The 14,410-nt window shown below is 45.6% G+C and overlaps 1 protein-coding gene across 5 annotated transcripts in view; it reads left to right on the top strand.

Moving 5' to 3' along the window:
• Positions 1-14,410, top strand: part of TTYH1 (tweety family member 1) — a 59,888-nt gene that overhangs the window by 23,077 nt on the left and 22,401 nt on the right. For 4 of the 5 annotated variants that reach the window (XM_033411907.1, XM_049703477.1, XM_049703479.1 and 1 more), the window contains exon 3: positions 6,938-7,047. The gene's annotated coding sequence lies outside the window, so the exon portion shown is untranslated. Of the gene's footprint in view, positions 1-6,546; positions 6,825-6,937; positions 7,048-14,410 lie in introns of those variants that run through there. The other variant, XM_049703476.1, reaches the window with a different exon arrangement.

The following is a 14,410-nucleotide window of genomic DNA, read 5'->3' as shown; positions in this document are numbered from 1 at the left end:
GAAAACATAAATACAAATTCTAGAATTGAAACATGTAGTTACTGAAACTGTGAACTCAACTATGGGGTTAACAGCAAATTGGACTCAGCTGAAGAGAGAAAGAGTGACCTGAGACATAGGTCTCAGAGACCTACCCAGACAGAGGTACAGAGAGACTGAAGAATAAATATTCAGAAGAGGGCATGACTTACCTCAATTAATAAAATAAAGGGCATGAGACAAGTATGGGACATGCTAAAAAGGTCCAACATATGTGTAACTGGAGTCCCGTTAAGGGGAAGAGAGAGCAGAGGGAGGGATGGAGAGAAGGAAGAGAGAGAGAGAGAATTGCAGAACCGCAATCTCACCTCACCACTTCTGCTAACACAACCCTGGTCTGAACCACGTCAGCTGTCACCTGGATTATTGCAAGAGCCCCCTAACCTCCCCTGCCGACTCGTTATTTGTTTGGTTTGGGTTTCTAACATTCTTTTAATTCTTTTCCATTATGGTTTATCCCAAGATATTGAATATAGTTCCCTGGGCTATACAGTAGGACCTTGTTTACCCATTCTATATGCAATAGTTTGCATCTGCTAATCCCAAACTCTCAATCCATCCCTCCCCCACACCCCCTCCCGCTTGGCAACCGCAAGTCTGTTCTCTATGTCTGTGAGTCTGTTTTCTGTTTCTTAGACAGGTGCATTTGTGGCATATTTTAGATTCCACATATAAGTAATATCATATGGTATTTGTCTTTCTTCCCCTACTCATTTTTAACCTCCCCCATGTGGTCTAATCTCAACCAAGCAGCAGTGTCACCCCGTTAAACTTAACAGTTCCTCCCAGAATTGGGGCCAAGCCCGGCAGATAGGGGAGGGCGGACACAGCCATGGCTGCCAAAGCACTAGGGATGCCGGCCAAGCTCGGTTCTGGAGTTTGGGCAGATCTAGATGAGAGAAAATGACTAGCCAGCATTATGGCTGTCATTCTCGGAAGTCATTTCCTTGAGAGTAAAAATCTGTTGAAGGAAAAAGGTGGATCCTCCAGAAATGATGACGAGGCAACCGAGAAAAGCTAGCCAAAAGCTGATCCCTATGGAACGCTTTATTATTCCTGGGAAATTATGGGATAAAATAGGACTTTGGCTTTGGGCGGAGGCCTCGCTGAGCAGAGCAGTAGTAGAGGTCTTCACAGGGAGAGACGCTCACTGTCGACCTCCAGTCCCCAGAGCCGGGAGGAGGCTGCCAAGGAAGACCCTGGTCTGTCTCCTTTGGGAGGGAAGGTCTGAGGGGTACGTCACCAGTTCCCAATTACCAGCCCTCGGAATGGAGGCGCAAGAATGATGTCTGGGTGTCCACACCGGGATGTCCACAAGAGGACTGAAGGCAGTTCTCCTGAAATGGTTGGCACTGTTTCCATATATATAATACACCAGTCCATTCATGAAAACCAAATCTCTTGTTCCTCAAAAAACTAAAAATAGAACTACCATGTGATCCAGCAATCCCACCTCCGGGTATTTTTCCAAAGGAGACGAAAACCCGATCTCGAAGAGTTATCTGCACTCCTGTGTTCACTGCAGCATTATTCACAATATGCACAAGATATGGAAACAACCTAAGTGTCCATCAGTGGATGAATGGATAAAGATGTGGTGTGGGACTTCCCTGGTGGTCCAGTGCTTAGGACTCTGCACTTTCACTGCTGAGGGCCCGGGTTCAATCCCTAGTCGGGGAACTAAGATCCCGCAAGCCATGTGGTTCGACCAAAATTAAATAAAATCACTTATTAAAAAAAAAAAAGATGTGCTGTATATATGAATACTACTCAGCTACCAGAAAAAATGTAGTCCTACCATTTGCCATAACACGATGGTTGGATCTTGAGGGCATTATATTAGGTGAGATTAGTAAGACTGAGAAAGACAAATACTGTATGATATCGCTTATATGTGCAATCTAAAAAAAGTGAAATAGTAACAGAGAGTGGAACGGTGGTGACGAGGGAAATAGGGAGATGTTGTTTAAGGATACAAACTTGCAACTAGTAGATAAGTCCTGGAGATCTAATGCATAGTATAGTGATTGTGGATGATAAAACTGTATTCTAAACATTAAACCTGCTAAGACACTAGATCTTGAATGTTCCCACTGCAAGAAGAAATTATAATTATGTGACACAGCAGAGGTGTTAGCCAACGCTACAATGGCAATCATACTTCAGTATAAACGTATCAAATCAGGATGTGGTTCACTTTACACGATACTTACACAATATTATATGGCAGCTGTATCTCAATTTAAAGAAAACGGGGTGGGGGGGGACTTCCCTGGCAGTCCAGTAGTTAAGACTCTGTGCTTCCACCGCAGGGGCACAGGTTTGATCCCTGGTGGGGGAGCTAGGATCCCACATGCTGCACGGTGCGGCCAAAAGGAAAATAAATAAATAAATAAATAATAAAATTTTTTTTTTAAATGGGATCTTTCTCCAAAATACAAGCCTGATTCCATGGAATAAAGCACGCGGATAATAAAATACAATTTGGCAATAAAATGCAACCAAAACTAGCCACTTTGTATCACTCTGCTCAGAATCATTCCAGGGCTTGCCATCTCGGTCAGACTTACAGGGCTCTGCATCTTCTGTCATTGCATCTCCTCACTGGCTCTGCTTCAGCCACATGGGTGTCTTTGCTATGCCTAGAACACACCAAGCATGCTTCTGCCTCAGGACCTTTGCACATGCCGTTTTCTCTGCCTGGAATGTTCTTCTGCCAGAGATGGCACGTGGCTCCTCACCACATCCTGTCCTCTAGTCCTGCTCCAATGTTTCCTTCTCACTTAGACCTTCCCAGACCACCATCCTTTCTAAAACTGCTACACCGCCTCCAGACTGTATATTTATCTTTTGCTGTTTTTTAATTTTCCTTCAGCATGTATCACTAGCCTTGTTATGTATTTTCTTACTAATATTCTTTACTGTCTGTCTCCCTCTAGAATGTATTGCTATTCTAATCTCTAGAGGTTTTTTTTTTTTTGGTAGCGTTTCCCATTGTATCCTTGCATCTAGAACAGTAACCGGCAAATAGTAGATATTCAGTAAATATATATTTTTTAAAATTTTTTTTTTTTTTGCGGTATGCGGGCCCCTCACTGCTGTGGCCTCTCGCGTTGCGGAGCACAGGCTCCAGATGCACAGGCTCAGCGGCCATGGTTCACGGGCCCAGCCGCTCCGCGGCATATGGGATCTTCCCGGACCGGGGCACAAACCAGTGTCCCCTGCATCGGCAGGCGGACTCTCAACCACTGCGCCACCAGGGAAGCCCTCAGTAAATATTTTTGAATGCTGATAGATGAATAGATACATACAGAATATGGGAAGTATAGGGAAGCATATAGTGCATTATCATCGAATACAATTCCAGAGACTAGATTTCTATGTATGACTCTGGACTCTGCTAGTTATAAGTTCTGTACTTTGAGCAAGTTAATCAATCTCTTTGTGCGTCTGCTTCTTCCTCTGTAAATTTTTTAAAGTAATTGTTCCTAGCTCAGAATCACATCAGACTTCTCATCGACCACTGTGGAAATTAGAAGATGATGGAGAAATGTATTTGAAAATAACCTACGTACCAGTAAGGAAAGATCCCAGAGTGCATTGTTAGGTATCAAATCAAGGTCAATACAGTATTTATGGGAATTCTCTGGTGCCGCAGTGGTTAAGAATCTGCCTGCCAGTGCAAGGGACACGGGTTTGAGTCCTGGTCCAGGAAGATCCCACGTGCCACGGAGCAACTAAGCCCGTGCACCACAACTACTGAGCCTGCGCTCTAGAGCCCGCGAGCCACAACTGCTGAGCCCACGCGCTGCAACTACTGAGGCCCGTGTGCCTAGGGCCCAGGCTCCTCAACAAGAGAAGCCACCGCAGTGAGAAGCCCATGCACCGCTGCAACTAGAGAAAGTGTCTGTGTGCAGCAACGAAGATCCAACACATCCAAAAATGAATAAATACATTTTTAAAAAAGTGTTCTGTGTTGTTTAAATAAGTAGAACATGCTATAGAAGAATAACTTTATAACATCCAAAGAATAACTTTATAACATCCAGGACCGAGGAGGAGTTTCCTAGATTCTTTTCCACATTTAGTTTCTCAATCCAACTGGAGTTAATTTTTGCATATGGTGTAAATTAGGAATCTAATTGTTTTATTTTTCCAAATGGACAATTAATGCTCTTTTTTTTTTTGCATCCAATGAATAGATCTTTCCTGGGTACCTGCTCGATGTCAGACGTTTGTTGAAGGAATAGCTAGGTTTCTCCTTGTGATTTATTTTGAAAATGGTACAATCAATTTTTATTTATTATTTTAAAATTTATTTTATTGAAGTAGAGTTGACTTACAATGTTGTTTTAATTTCTGCTATACAACAGAGTGATTCAGTTGTACACGTATATACATTCTTTTTCATATTCTTTTCCATTGTGGTTTATCCCAGGATATTGGGACAGTTAATGGTCTTAATTTCATTCATGAAAGTGTTTCTTTTCTCCACTGGTATGTGATGCTCTGATAATCAAAAATAAATGCGTAAGTAATTGCTACCTGTAGGGCGCTGAAGGCACAGGCTTAATGAGAACAGGTATGGTACCAAGATCCCTTCTAAGACTGGTGTCCATTCCCATCACCTTCCCAAACACAACCCCAAACCTTTCACTCAAGTAGGAGTTTCCTTTTCGTTCCTCCGCAGCGCCCTCTGCTGCCTCCTGTCAGATCCCACATCACAGGATGCCTAGATAATATGGACATTTCCCACATCTGTCCCCTACCCTAATTCACAAGCTGCTTCATCTCTGTCCCCAGAACGCAACATAGGCCCAGGAAAGTGACTGCTGAGAGTCTAAGTGAATAAATCAGCCAGCATTTGTGGTTTTCTCTTTGGCAAAAAAAAAAAATTGCCAGATAAACTCACGACTGCTGTGGAATATTCAAAAAATACAGAACAGCGCACAGAAGCATTACCCATCAGTTATACTCCAGAGACAACCACTGTACTTTGCCTCCTTTTATCCACTTTTTTTCCATTTTTTTATTGTGGTAAAATACACATAACATAAAAGGTACCATCATGACCGTTTATAAGTGTCCAGTTCAGTAGAATTAAGGACATTTACATTGTTGTACAACCATTACCACCATCCATCTCCAGGACTATTTTCATCCTGCAAAACTGAAACTCTGTACATTAAACAACCAAGCCCCACCCCCTTCCTCCATCCCCTGTCAATCGCCATTCTACTTTCTATTTCTATGAATTTGACTCTTCTAGGAACCTCATATAAGTGGAATCATCCAACACTTGTTATTTTCTGGGTATATTTTATAGTAGCCATCCTAACGAGTGTGGGGTGGGTTTTATCCAGGATTAAAGGCTGTTTTAAGATATCAAAATCCTGGGTAAGAGTCCTCCTCTCCTGAACTCATCCTGCAGCCTTTCGATGGGCTCCACGTGGTGGGACGCTTTGGGGCTGGGTTAGGGGTCGGTTTCTGCTTCTCCTCCAGGTTTCTCCTGTAGCTGGATCCCCACCAGGCACAGGGAGATGGGCACGTTGCGAGTTTGTGTCTCCCATGTTTCAGAGAGCTGCTGGAATCCAGGAGATGGACCAGTTCCTTTCGTGAACATCATCATCTCATTCCGCTCAGACCCTCTTCCAAGATCCCATTTCAGTTCAGTTCAAGTGGGAAAGGGGGAGTGGAATTCCATGCAGACTCAGGCCAGCTGGGTCTTTCACTGCTCAAATGGTTGAGGAGTGAAGGAAGCTGGGCCTCAAGGCTTTGGGTTGGCGGATGCTGGGCAGGGGTGGGGGTGTTTGCAGGTAGGGTGATGGAAATGTAATCAAGTGTCCGATTTATATATTTAACATTAATGATAACAAGGATAGTTAGCATTCGTTAAGCAATTTCCAGGTCTGCACTGGGTCTGTGACACTTTTTATTCCATCATTTGTTCAAAATTGCCTGATACAACTGAAAGGGTTATTGTCAGGTTGGAGGAAGAGATGAGAGGCCAGAGGGGAAATATCTCCTTCACAAGGTCACACAGCAGCTGTGCGGGTGATGGGACCTCTTGCAGATTGTGGTACACAGAAAAATGCTCCCCCCACAAAGGTGTCCACTTCCAAAGTCCCAGAGCTTGTAACTATGTTCCATTACGTGCAAGAGGCTATTAAAGTTGCAGGTGGAATCACGGTTGCTACTCAGCTGATCCTGAGGTGGGGAGATGAGCCTAGATTAACCAGGTGGGTTCCACGTAATCACGAGGACACTTATTAAAAGACGGAGGCAGGAGAGTCAGGGAGAGACGTGAAGATGAAGGACAGGGCCACGAGTCAAGGAATACAGGCGTCTCTAGAGGCTGGAATAAGGCACGGGAACAGATTCTCCCCAGGAGCCTCCAGAAGGCATGAAGCCCTGCCCAGCAAGACCCATGTTACACTTCTTGCCTCAAGAGCTGTAAGTCGGTACATTGGTGTTTTTCTGAGCCACAAAGGCTGTGGTCATTTGTTAAAACAACCACAGGAAATTACTACAGCCCTGAGAGCTGAAAGCAGAGCTGGCATTTGCACTGATCTTTGATATCTACATCCTATACTAGTCTGCTGGGACCGCTGCAGATTGGGTGGCTTAAAAGAAATCTACTGTCTTTAGTCCTGGAGCCTGAAATCAAGGTGTCGGCAAGATTGCTTTCTCCTGAGGCTTCTCTCCTTGGCTTGCAGACAGCCAGCTGTCTTCTACCTGTGTCTTCGTGTGGTCTACCCTCTGTGCCCGCACACGGAGAAAGATAGGTACCTGGTGTCTCTTCCTCCTCTTGTAAGGATACAAGTCCTGTTGGGTCAGGACCCCATCCTCATGACCTTAGTTAACTGTAGTCATCTCCTATTTCTGCTTTGATTTTTAGTGGAACTCATCCTGCTTTCATATTCACTGATATTCGGACACAATGACGCTGCTGCATGATAACCTCTATGAGCATGTTTTCTTCTCTGGGAACAAGGAAGTATATGGTCGGTAAGTTGTGTTTTTTTAAATAAATTTATTTATTTTTATTTTTGGCTGCGTTGGGTCTTTGTTGCTGCACGCGGGCTTTCTCTAGTTGCGGCGAGTGGGGGCTACTCTTCCTTGCGGTGCACGGGCTTCTCATTGCGGTGGCTTCTCTTGTTGCAGAGCACGGGCTCTAGGTGCTTGGGCTTCAATAGTTGCAGCACGCGGGCTCAGTAGCTGTGGCTCAAGGGCGCTAGAGCGCAGGCTCAGTAGTTGTGGCGCACGGGCTTAGTTGCTCCGCGGCATGTGGGATCTTCCCGGACCAGGACTCGAACCCGTGTCCCCTGCATTGGCAGGTGGATTCTTAACCCCTGCGCCACCAGGGAGCCCGGTAAGTTTTTTCTAAAGCACGTTACTGCCTTGGGAGATGGCATTATTGTCGGTTCCTTTGATTGTTCTTATTTTGTTGATTGTACTGGGATGTTCAAGTTTCTTGTGCTAGCCTCATGGATTTGCACTGCTGTTGGATTTGCACTGTTGTTGTTGAGGCTAGGGCGGGCCACCCCAAAATATGCCACCATAGACATGTTGTTTATTTTGTGTTAAAGTTGCTGGAGGAGCAGCTGATGTGAGGACACTCTGACCTGTGTCTCCCTGAAAGTGTCTTTTATACGAGAGGTACCCTTCCTGCATCTGGAGGTAGAAGGACGCCCTTATCCTCAGAGACAGGGAATTTGGAGCCAAAAAGCCTGTAGAAACAAACCTTGTTGCTTTACTAATTTACTAGCCAAGCCCAAACTCTTTAGATTCTTCAACTAAACATCCAAAGCCGAAGTTTCTTTGTACTGTCAATTCCTCACCAATTTATTCTTTGTCTAAAAAGTATAAAAGCTGCTGGCTTTAGCCACTTCTTAGGTCCTTTTTTTTTTTTTTTTTTTTTTTTTGTGGTACGCGGGCCTCCCACTGCTGTGGTCTCTCCCGTTGCAGAGCACAGGCTCCAGACGCGCAGGCTCAGCGGCCACGGCCCACGGGCCCAGCCGCTCCGCGGCACGTGGGATCTTCCCGGACCGGGGCACGAACCGCGTCCCCTGCATCGGCAGGCGGACTCCCAACCACTGCGCCACGAGGGAAGCCCTGAGGTCCTATTTCTAAGAGTCCTCTGTGCGAACTAATTAAAATTTGTTTTCCTTCTGTTAATCTGCCTTGTGTCTACTTTATTATTAGTCCAGACACAATTAGTCAACAGGGGTACAGGGGAAATTACCCGCTTTCCGACATAGTTCGGTGTCATTTTAAATTTTATTTCTTTATTAACAGATTTATTGAGGTGTAATTGATATTTTTTTTAAAAACTTGTGCATGTTTAATGTATATCATTTGATGAGTTTCGACCCAGGCAGTAGTTTTTAAAGCTCCTTCAAGTTCATGCATTTTCTGTCCATTCTGCTCTTCAGAGCAGCTCATTCCAGGCATTTGCATCTCCCAGTACAGAAGGGGAGGTGGAGGCTCCCCAAGGAGAAAGGATGTGTTGAGGCGTTGGAGAGAGTTGGGGGGCTGGGAGGGCGGTCACCTGGCCCTGGTCCTGGAGGCTGAGGGGCAGAGACCGCCCACCTGGAGCTGCAAAGAATTAACTTGTATCTTGAGCTCCCTCTTGTGGCCGCAGTGGAGAAATTCCCTTCCAGGTTGAAGGAAAAATGTTTATTTAGGCTGCGTTGGGTCTTCGCTGCTGCGTGCAGGCTTTCTCTAGTTGCGGTGAGCAGGGGCTACTCTTCGTTGCGGTGCTCGGGCGCCTCACTGCGGTGGCTTCTCGTTGCGGAGCACGGGCTCTTGGCGTGCGGGCTTCAGTAGCTGTGGCTCACGGGCTCTAAAGCGCAGGCTCAGTAGTTGTGGCGCTCGGGCTTAGTTGCTCCACAACATGTGGGATCTTCCCGGACCAGGCATCAAACCCCTGTCCCCTGAATTGGCAGGCGGATTCTTAACCACTGTGCCACCAGGAAAGTCCCGGAAAAATGTTTTTTTATCCTACAAATTCATGTCTTCATTCAATAAGCATTTGCTGATCCTCTACTGTGTGCCAGACACTGTTTGAGGTTCTTGAGGTCCATCAGTAAACAAACAAAAATCCCTGCCCTTGAGGATATTATATTCTTGCAGAGGGAGACAGATGGAACCCTGAATCTGTATTGTGTATTGTCTATGTCCCTGGTACCCAGAAGAGGGGCTTAAATACTAGAAGCTTCCATGGCACTCTACTTAGTAAATAAATCGTCTGGGTAATTATGATTGGATTTCTATAAAAGGCCAGCTAATTATGGCAGGGTTCTAGGAATTGGCCCATAATTATGTACAGTCACTGAAGTATGTAGAGTAGCTAGAAGCAACTAGGGGATCATGGTATAGTCTTAGGAACCACCAGCTGGGTAATTGCACCAGGAGCTCCTAGAACCAGCTGGGTAATTAGAGTCCCTGGAATCTTCTGGATAATTACCACAGGCTCATGGAATCCACAGTAATAAGAGAAGGGTCCCAAGTACAGACATCAGGAAATGCTGGAGATGTTTTTGATTGTCACAACTGGAGAGTGACGCTGTGGCATCTGGCGAATGGAGGCCAGGGTTGCTCCCAGGCACCCTGCAATGTGCAGGGCAGTGCAGGACAGCCCGACGGCAAAGAGCCATCTGTGCTGTTTTAGTCTGTTCAGGCGGCTCTAACAGAATGCTATAGAGAGTGCAATAACATTTATTGCTCACAGTTTTGGAGGCTGGGAAGTCTGAGATCTGGGTGACAGTATAGTTGGATTCTGATGAGGGTCCTGGTTTCCTCATATGGTGGAGAGAGAAAATGGTCCCTCACCAGACATGGAATCTAGCAGCACCTCGGTCTTGGACAGCCTCCAGAACTGTGAGAAATAAATGTTGCCCAGAAGCCACCTGGCCTCTTCTTTGTTAGAGCAGCCAGAGCAGAGTAAGATGTTGATCAATGCCTGAAAACATTTTATATATACTGAACCCTTAAGTAAGGTTAGTTAGTAAAAGTAGCAGTGATTGTACTCTGATTCGTAGTGTATCAATTCAGAGTCTCAGTCTGCAAGCAACAGAAAATAACTGGTTAGTTTGGGCCAAGAAGGAATTTATTACCAAGATACTGGGTAGCTTTTGGAACGGAAGGGAAGACTAGAGAAATCAAGCTGTGAGAATGGGCAGGAAACAAAGGAGGCAAAGCATCTTTGCCTTAACTCAAGAGGAAAAGTCCCACACATGGGACTGTATGATAGGTTGAGCCCAGGACCCCTGCTCACTGTCTACCTGTGATATTGTGGTTTATAGGAAGAAATATAATTTGGTCTTTTTCCCTGTTTCTGTCACAGAGCTCCTAAAACCCTTGGAATTTCCTAAGTGATAGGAGTGATAAAGGTGTCTTGATATTCCTAACAAACCCCTTTCAATAGCCCCTGAATTTGTTAATGAGGTGACTTTTGGAAGCACCTGAGGGTGGGGCTGGTTGCCAGGAGAACCAACCATGTGATTAGAGGGTTGGAGCTTTCGGTCTCACCACCCTCCCCCCAGCCCCAACCACCAGGGAGTGGAGAGGGGCTGGAGGTTGAATCGATCACCAATGGCCGTGATTTAATCAATCTTGCCTATGTATTGAAGCCTCCATAAAACCCCAAACGGAAGGGGTTTAAACGGAGAGCTTCCGGGCTGGTGAACACGTGGAAATTTGGGGAGGGTGGTGCTACTCAGAGAAGAGAGTATGAAAACTCCGAGCCCCTTCCCATGTAAATACTTTGCATCTTTTCCATTGAGTGAACTGTAAGGCATCCAGCTGGTGTCCGGAGAATTGCTTGGTGGTACGGGGGAAAAACACATGTGGGAGTGGGTGTCAGAAACATACTACCTCAAACGGCGGAGACAGCTGCCACAGAGGAAGGCTGAATAGACTTCCCGCTAAGGCTGGGACTGCTGGAAGCTTCTTTCCAAAGAAGAGAAGGGTCCCAACTCAGAGATCCGACAGTGACACACGCGCTCTGCAGCACTGTGACTACCCATCCCAGTGACTCCTTAAATAAAACCTCTCTTCCCACACACGTTTTGCCAGGTGCCTGGAGGGTTTTTTTTAATAACTGAAGAGACTAACAAGACTGAGGGTGAGATGACTGTTACAGGCTGAGTTTTTCCTCCAACATATTATTATGAAAATGTTTCAAACACACAGAGAAGTTGACAGAATGTCACAGTGACTGCCCACATACACACTACCTGGGTTCAACCATTGACATTCTACTCTGTTTTATCACGTAGCTATCCATCAACCCACTTGGGGTGTTTGGGGTGCCTTTATTATTTTTTTAAATTATTTTTAAAATTTTCGGCTGCATTGGGTCTTCATTGCTGTGCACGGACTTTCTCTAGTTGCGGTGAGCAGGGGCTACACTTTGTTGCCGGGCGCGGGGTTCTCGTTGCGGTGGCTTCTTTTGTTGCGGAGCGCGGGCTCTAGGCGTGCGGGCTTCAGTAGTTGTGGCACGGGCTCAGTAGTTGTGGCACGTGGGCTCTAGAGCAGAGGCTCAGTAGTTGTGGCACACGAGCTTAGCTGCTCCGTGGCATGTGGGATCCTCCTGTACCAGGGATCGAACCCGTGTCCCGTGCGTTGGCAGGTGGATTCTCAACCACTGCGCCACCAGGGAAGTCCCTGGGGTGCCTTTAAAAGTCAGTTGCAGGGACTTCCCTGGTGGCGCAGTGGTTAAGAATCTGTCTGCCAATGCAGGGAACGTGGGTTCGAGCCCTGGTCTAGGAGGATCCCCCATGCCACGGAGCAGCTAAGCCCGTGCGCCACACTACTGAGCCTGCGCTCTAGAGCCCGTGCTCTGCAACAAGAGAAGCCACCGCAATGAGAAGCCCGCGCACCACAACGAAGAGTAGCCCCTGCTCGCCGCAACTAGAGAAAGCCCACGCGCAGCAACGAAGACCCAACACAGCCAAAAAATAAATAAAGTCAGTTGCAGACTTCAGTATGCTTCCGCCTGAATATTTCAGCAAGTGCATCATTACCTAGAGTTCAAACTTCATGTTCCTTCTTTTTTGTTGTGTGTTAAAATGTGCGTTCAGTGAAATGAAATGGACACATTTAAATGTACTAGGAGCTGTGTTTTGACAGTTAGATGCCCAAACCACCATCAAGATATAAAATACAGTCACTGTCCCTGAAAAATGGTGGGTGCAGGGGCTGGGGGCTGGGGGGGATGGGGAATTGGTGTGTAGTAGGAACAGAGTCTCAGTTTTACAAGTTGAAAAAGTTCTATGGAAGGTGGCGACGGTTGTACACTGTGAATGTATTTGGTGCCACTGAACTCACTTAAAAATGGCTAAAATGGAAATTTAATGTTATGTACATTTTTACCACATTTTAAAAACGAAAAATTAAAATTGAATAAAAACAAACTGAAGTGGGGATCATTAACTTCATTTTGCAGCTAAGAAAACTGAGGCCAGATCAGGGGTGTGAGTGCCATGGGACTGCAGGCCTATACAGTGAGGGATTTGGGATTTTAACTCACATGTGTGTCCCTCTGAGTTCATCCGTTTTCTTTCTCCAGCCAGTTTTCCATCCTCTTGTGCAAACATTCCCAGCAGTTGTACTAATAATAGCAGACGTAGTGGCAGTTGTAATAGTAAAAGGAAAAATGATAACCAAAATGCGTTCCATCCACTCACCAGATTCTTACTCAGCCGTAGAGCAAAGACGAGCCGATACATTCCACCCTATGGATGAACCTCGAAATGTGACTCTGAGTGAAAGAGCCACACATAGAAGGTCACCCACTGTATGGTTCCATTTCTAGGAAATGTCCAGAACAGGCAAATCCAGAGAGACAGAAAGCAGATGAGTGCTTGCCTGGGGCTGTGGGGAGGGGAACGGGAGTGTCTGCTAACAGGTACAGGGCTTCCTTTGGGGTGATGAATATTTTCCGGAACTAGATAGAGCGATGGTTGCGCTGCTTGGGGAACGTGCTAAATGTCATTGAATTGCGTGCTTTAAAATCATTAAATTACTTTTTAATTTATTTTTTTCAAAACTTTTTATTGAAGTATAGTTGACTTACAATGTTTTCTTAGTTTCAGGTGTACAGCAAAGTGACATATATATATCCATATATATACTTTTTCAGATTCTTTTCCATTATGGTTTATTACGGGATATAAAATATAGTTTCCTGTGCTATACGGTAGGTCCTTGTTGATCTATTTTATATATAGTGGTGTATTTCTGTCCATCTCAAACTCCTAATTTATCCCTCTCCCTCTCCTTTCCCCTTTGGTAACCAGAAGTTTGTTTTCTATGTCTGTGAGTCTGTATTTGTTTTGTAAATAAGTTCGTTTGTACTGTTTCTTAGATTCCACATATAAGTGATCAAATATTTGTCTTTCTCTGGCTTACTTCACTTAGTATGATGATCTGTAGGTCCATCCTTGTTGCTGCCAGTGGCATTATTTCGTTCTTTTCTGTGGCCGAGGAGTATTCCATGGCACGTGTGTGTGCGTGCGCGCACGCGCGCGCGTGCGCGTACCACGTCTTCTTTATCCATTCATCTGTCAAAGGATGCCTAGGTTGTTTCCATGTCTTGGCTATTATAAATAGTGCTGCTATGAACATTGGGTGCATGTATCTTTTCAAATTAGAGTTTTCATCTTTTCTGGATCTATGCCCAAGAGTGGGATTGCTGGATCATATGGTAATTCTATTTTTAGCTTTTTAAGGAATCTCCATACTGTTCTCCATAGTGGCTGCACCAACTTACATTCCCACCAACAGTGTAGGAGGGTTCCCTTTTCTCCACACCCTCTCCAGCATTTTTAAATGGTTAATTTGACGTGAATTTCCTCTCGATAAAAAAATAACAGCTAATGGGCTTCCCTGGTGGCGCGGTGGTTGAGAGTCCACCTGCCGATGCAGGGGACACGGGTTCGTGCCCCGGTCCGGGAAGATCCCACATGCCGCGGAGCGGCTGCGCCCGTGAACCATGACCGCTGAGCCTGCGCGTCCAGAGCCTGTGCTCCGCAACGGGAGAGGCCACAACAGTGAGAGGCCCACGTACCACAAAAAAACAAAAACAAAAACACAACAAACAAGCAAAAACCCAACCTATCTGTAAAGTTACGGAGAGCTGGAGAGTCATTTTTTTGTGAAGGTGCACAAACCTTCTCGGGACTTCCCTGGCGGTCCAGTGGTTAAGACTCTGTGCTTCCACTGCAGGGGGCCCGGGTTCGATCACTGGTCGGGGAACTAAGATCCCGTATGCCTCGCGGTTTGGCCAAAAATAAATAAATAATTTTTAAAATGAAAAAAATAAAAACCTCAAAGGAGAGCATAAAAGAATGTTAAAAGCGGGAAT

This window comes from Orcinus orca, chromosome 20, assembly GCF_937001465.1.
Source record: "Orcinus orca chromosome 20, mOrcOrc1.1, whole genome shotgun sequence".
Taxonomy (NCBI): Eukaryota; Metazoa; Chordata; class Mammalia; order Artiodactyla; family Delphinidae; genus Orcinus; species Orcinus orca.
The sequence above is the reverse complement of the archived record's forward strand: the minus strand, read 5'-3'. Positions and strand labels throughout refer to the sequence as shown.